Source organism: Nyctereutes procyonoides, unplaced genomic scaffold (assembly GCF_905146905.1).
Source record: "Nyctereutes procyonoides isolate TBG_1078 unplaced genomic scaffold, NYPRO_anot_genome, whole genome shotgun sequence".
Taxonomy (NCBI): Eukaryota; Metazoa; Chordata; class Mammalia; order Carnivora; family Canidae; genus Nyctereutes; species Nyctereutes procyonoides.
In genome coordinates this window covers 235,036-241,397 of record NW_026575103.1, presented here as the reverse complement: position 1 = coordinate 241,397, position 6,362 = coordinate 235,036, and positions in this window count along the sequence as shown.

The window sequence follows — 6,362 nt, the reverse complement described above, 5'->3', positions numbered from 1 at the left end:
GGAAGACCTGGAGCGCGGGCGTCCCGGTTGTGCAGCGGGATTCGATGCTGCAGACTCTTAGTCCCTAAGGCTATCTTGACAACTGACTTTGTACATAGAAAAGCTCTCCTTTGTCTTTAAAAGATGAAGAGCGAGTCAAAGCGTTTTTTCTCTGCCCGTCTGATTGCTCAGATTCCAATCTGAGACATATTTCCTGTTAATAAGGGTAATTTACTATCCGTAGTACTATGGTTGAAATATTCTGACACAAGTAATTCAGAGGACTGACGGTTTCTCATCTCTTTCTTCACAGCTCAGTCACTCATCAGGAAATGCATCTTTATGGATTTGGAAAGAACTGAGAGACATTATTACCAGTGGTCCTATAATGTGAAGGATTCTTCCCTGAGATTCTTCCCCTGTTTCAACTGACACTGAAACACTGTGAACTCTTTGGAAGACAAATGTCAAGGAAATAAATGTTATGCATTGCTAATTTGAAATGCACTTGCAATATGGTGTCTATTATAATAGAAGTATTTTTGTCTGATTTTTGCTATTTATTATCCTTTCCTGCTTTTCAGGTTGAGGAGGCATTATACGTGTTCATAAGTGTTTTTCTTTCCTTCTGATATAAAATTCTTTCTTTGTTCCCATCGAAGCTACTCTTTAAGAATAAGGCAAAACTTAATGAAACTATTCTTAAAATGTCTTCACACTTGGAGCCTGATTCATTTAAGTCAATTTTCAAAATAAATCTTATTGATTAGAAAAAAAAACAAAGATTTAGAGGGAAATTGAGAAGATAGTACATAGAATTCTCATGCACTTGCATGCAATTTCTCCAATTATTGATATCTTATATTAGTACAGTACAAATATTAGCTAATGAATCAGTATTAAAATATTCGCATTAACCAAAAACCATACTTTATTCAGATTTCCTTAGCTTTTGCTAAGTTACCATCCCTCATATCACATTCCATTTGTCCTCATATTTTCTTAGGCTCCTCTGGATTGTGACAGTCTTTCAGCCTTTCCTTGTTGTTGTTGAACTGGAACACTGTGAGAAGTAGAGTATTTTGTAAAGTTTCCCTCAGTTGGGACATGTCTGTCGTTTATCTCATGATTCAACTATTTTTGTGGAGTATATACAGAGATATCCTGTCATTTTTATTATATCATATAAAGGATAGATACTATCAACATGATTTATAAGTCTTGGTATCGAACTGATCATCTTGCTGAGGTACTGTTTTTCAGCTTTCTCCATAGTAAAGTGATTCTTTATTATTATTATTATCATTATTTTAAGTTTTTCATAATATATTTTGTAGAAGGAAGTTACTATGTGTATTCCACACATAAGAGTGGGAAACTATGCTCATCAACTTGAGGGTGGAATGTCTGCACAAATTGTTTGAAATTCTTCTACATGGGAGATTTCTCTTCCTTCTGGGTTTGTTTGTTTCTTTTTCAAAGATGTTATTTATTTATTTGAGAGAGAGAGGAGAGAAAAAGCATGAGCTAGAGGGGCAGAGGGAGAGGGAGAAGCAGGTTCCTGCTGAACAGGGAGCCTGCCTTGGGACCTGGATCATGATCTGAGCCTAAGGCAGAAGCTTAACTGACTGAGCCACCCAGGTGCCACTCTTTCTTTCTTTCTTTCTTTCTTTCTTTCTTTCTTTCTTTCTTTCTTTCTTTCTTTCTTTCTTTCTTTCTTCTTTTATAATAAATTTATTTTTTATTGGTGTTTAATTTGCCAACATACGGAATAACACCCAGTGCTCATCACCCATTCACCACCACCCCGCCCTCCTCCCCTTCCATCACCCCTAGTTCATTTCCCAGAGTTATGAGTCTTTATGTTCTGTCTCCCTTTCTGATATTTCCCACACGTTTCTTCTCCCTTCCCTTATATTCCCTTTCACTATTATCTATATTCCCCAAATGAATGAGAACATACAATGTTTGTCCTTCTCCAATTGACTTACTTCATTCAGCATAATACCTTCCAGTTCCATCCACGTTGAAGCAAATGGTGGGTATTTGTCATTTCTAATGGCTGAGCAAGGCCCACCTTTTCTCTCTCTTCATCTTCTGAGTCTCCTATGATATGAATATTATTGTTTTAATAAGTGGTTGAGTTCCCTAAGTCTGCCTCTGTGGTCCATAACCTTTCTTGTTTTTAAGTCTTCCACTTGGGATTGCATTCCGTTATAGCATTTTAACGTTGGCCTGACTAGATTTTAGTTCTTTTATTTCTACAGTAAGGGATTCTCTAGTTTTCTTCTGTGCTCTTTTTCCAGCCCAGCTGCTATCTTTATAATCATTGTTTTAAACTGTAATTAGATATCATATATGTGTATTGATGTATTTCCTGGCTGTGAGTACTACCTCATGTTATTGTATGGAGGTGAATTTCTCCATCTCATTATTTTTTTCCAGGAAAGAAAGAAGGAAGAGAAAGAAAAACCAAGAAAAACAATAACAACTGCCCTCCCAAAAAGAACACCAGATTATTTTGGCCTGCTTGTTAAAGAATTCTAAATCCCAAAATAAGAAACACAATTAAAGTACCATGAAAGTAAAAATAAGAAATATATAAGGTACATACATAAAAAATTAAAATAAGGCAATTAATAAAAAAGAATCAATGAAAATAAATGAAAAAGAAGCACAAAGTACAAAGGAAGTTAGACCCTATTTTCCAGGCAGAGCTGAAGCTCTGCCGCCCTGTGGTCGGACAACTTGGTGGCAACGAGTGGTCTGTGCAGGGTCTGGTGATGGGCCGTGGCGCTGATTGTCAGGTGCACATCTGCCTGGGAGATGCACCTGTGGGGTCAGAGGCAGGGTGGGCATCAGCGCCTCTGGCCTCCAGCGGGCGGCACTTGCTGCTCCCTGAGACTGGGCGCTGATGGGCGGGATGCAGGTGGGGACGCTGGGTCCTCTGGCTCTGGGGCTGAGCATCCCGCCCCCCAGTCTGCAGGGGCCTCCACAGAAGAGCCCCAAGCCCCCAGGTCTCTGCCTCCACCAAAACCTGTTAGAACTAAGGAGTGAGTTCAGTAAAGTCATGGGAACAAACTGACACTACAGAGTAGCCTTGCTGTGTCCTGACAATGAGCCCTCAGGAAGGAAATGAAGGATGTGACTCCCTTCTTAGGAGCATCACAGAGAATATATAATGAGACTGAACCAAAGGAGCACAAGACTTGTGCACTGTGCACTTGAGGCTGTCCTGGGCTCATGTGGTGGGAGCCTCATCTTGTGAAAATGTCCACAGTTCCTGAAGCCACCCTCAGTTTCAATGTCATTCCTATCAAAATCATGGTGGCAGATCTTGGAAATAGGAAAAAAAAAAACATAACATCTGTCCGCCCCCATAAATGACCCTGGACAGCAAATCAGTATTGGAGAAGCAGGACAGAGCGGGACGCAACACTTTCCTATTTCAAACGATGTCACAGAGACACAGGAGAAAGCAGTGTGATTCTCAGGCCCCCGGCTGGCTCCGTTGGTTAAGCATCTGACTCCTGACCTCACCTCCGGTCCTGATCTCGGGGTCGAGAGTTCTAGCCCTGGGCTGGGCCATGGACGAGGCATGGTGCCTACTTAAACAAACCAGACCCATGGGGGGTGGTCCCGGCATAAGGTGAAGGAGCAGAACAGAGAGTCCAGAAGGAAATGTGCTGTGATACACCTGATTTTTTTAACTTAATTTAAACCCAAATAATTAACGTTTAGTGTATTCTACTTTCAGAGGAAGAATTCAGGGATTCACCAGTTGGAGATAACAGCAGTGCTCATGACATCACGTGCCCTCCTTCATGCCAGTCCCCTGTTATCCCCTCCCCCCCTCCAGTGACCCTCAGTTTGTTTCCTATGATTAAGAGTCTGTATTTCCTGCCTCTGTTTTCATCTTATTTGTTTTTCCTTCCCTTCACAGATGTCCATCTACTTTGCTACTTTAATTCCACCTATGAATGACACCACACGGTCATTCTCTTTCCCGACTGACTTATTTCACTTAACAGGATCCCTCTAGTTCTATCCACATCATTGCAAATGGCAAGATTTCCTTCTCTTTGATAGCTGAGTACCATTCCTATCATCTATCTATCTATCATCTATGACCATCATCTATCTCCCATCCTCTTTATCCATCATTTGCCCGAGGGCACCAAGGCTCCTCCCACAGTGTGGCTACTGTGGACCCGCCTGCTGTGGACATTGGGTGCAGGTGTCCCAAGTCTCACTGCATCTGTATCTTGGGAGTGAGCTCCAGGCCGTGCACCTGCTGGTCGCAGGGCGGCTCTATTTGTAACTTCCTGAGGAGCCTCCACACTGTTTCCAGGGTGGCTGCACCAGCCCGCGTTCCCGCCCACAGTGGAAGAGGGTTGAGTGAGTTTTGTAGGACACGGTAAAAGTCTTGTCCACATTTCATTTTGCGTCCTGTGGGCTCCAATTCCTTGTCCTTAAGTATTTCTGGGGAAGCCGGGTGTTGGCTTCCATTTCAGTGAGACGTTTCCGAAGCTAACAGGCCTCAGCTGGAGCCTGGAAGGAGGTAGGTGCGGCCCTCTGGGCACAAGCAAGCCGCCTCCTGCATGACCTCTTGCAGCGCCTGAGCGTCCTGCAGGGGGCTCCCGAGCCCAGGCCCCGCCCAGAGGGCGTGCATGCACAGGAGGCCTCCTCAGCCTGCACTAACAGGAGCCTGCCTGTGCTCGGGAGGCCTGAGGAGGATGTAGGGACGCGTCCATGCAGATGAGCTGCAGCCTCCTCAGGACCCGCGGGGAGTCTTCAGGGGGATATTGGGCTGCGTTTACGCTGACAGGAGCCCCGGTCTCCTCAGGACCCGCGGGGAGGCTTCAGGAAGATGTGGCGCCGCGTCCACTCTGGCAGGAGGTCCCGGGCCCCTCAGGACATATGTTGAGGCTTCTGGAAGCTGGGGGGCTGCATCCATGGTGACAGGAGCCCCGGACTCCTCAGAACCCACGGTGACGCTTCAGGAGGATGTGGGGCCACTTCCACACAACAGGACGCTGACCTGCTCAGGACCCCCGGTGTAGACTTCGGGAAATATCGGGATGCGTCCATGCAGACAGAAGACCCCAGCCTTGTCAGGGCTGTGGTGAGGCCTAAGAAAGATGTGGGTGCCGCATCCACACTGACAGGAGTCTCCGGCCTCCTCAGGACCCACTGTGAAGGTTTGGGATGATTTGGGGCCACGTCCATGCTGACAGGAGCCCCAGCCTCCTCAGGTCTTATGGTGAGGCTTGAGGAAAATGTGGGGCCACGTCAACACTGTCAGGACCCCCATCCTCCTCAGGACCTCCACTTTGGCTTCAGTTCATATGGGGCTGCGTCTATGCTGACAGGTGCCCACAGTCTCCTCAGGACCTGCGGTGAGTTTTTGGGGGACGTGGGGCCATGTCCAGGCTGACAGGAGCCCCCGGCCTCCTGAGGACCTGCTGTGAGGCTTCCAGAGGATGTGAGGCATAGTCCACGGTGACAGGAGACCCGGCGTCCTCAGGACCCGCTGACTATGACTCAGGAACACGTGGGGCCACGTCCGCACTCACAGGAGCCCGGCTTCCTCAGGACCCCCTGGAGGACTCTGGAGGCGCCGTTGGGGGCCACGTCCACATCAGAAGCGACTGCTCAGAACCACAGTGTAAGTGAATGGGTAGAATGAATGGTAGGGTCTGGGGAGGGGAGGCAGTTGGTGCTTAATGTTAGGTTAGATGTTAGGGGTTAGTGATTATGCTTATTTTTACAGATTAGAGGTGAGGGTGAGGGATACGGGTAAGGGTCAGAGGTTAGGAGTTAGGATGGGGGTTGGGATTAGGGCAAGGGAATAGGGTTAGGGTTAGGGACAGGATTTAGAGTTAGGGTTTAGGCTTTAGGGATTATGGCAGGAGGTTAGGAGTTGGGGTTAGGGTTAGGGTTAGAGTTACGGTTGAGCTTAGGTTTGCAGTTAGGGTTAGGGATTAGGGTGTGAGTTAGGGTTAGGGGTTAGGGTTAGGGGTTAGGGTTAAATTTAGGGCTAGGTTTAGGTTCATGGCAAGGGTTAGGGTTAGTATAAGGGTTAGGGCTAGGGTTAGGGTTAGTGTTTGGTTAGTGGTTAGGGTTAGGGTCAGGTCAGGGTCAGGGTCAGGATATGGTTTTGGAAAAGTTTAAGAGATAGGGTTAGGGAGTGGGTTAGGGGTTAGTTTTAGGGGATGGGTTAGGGTACAGTTTGGGGTATGAGATAGGGTTAGTATTAGAGGGTTAGGGTTAGGGTACAGGTTAAGGTTAGGAATAGGATTTGAGTACATTAAGTTAAGGTTTTGGTTAGAGGCTAGCATTAGATTTAAGGTAGGGGTCAGGGTTAAGGGTTTAGAATAGGT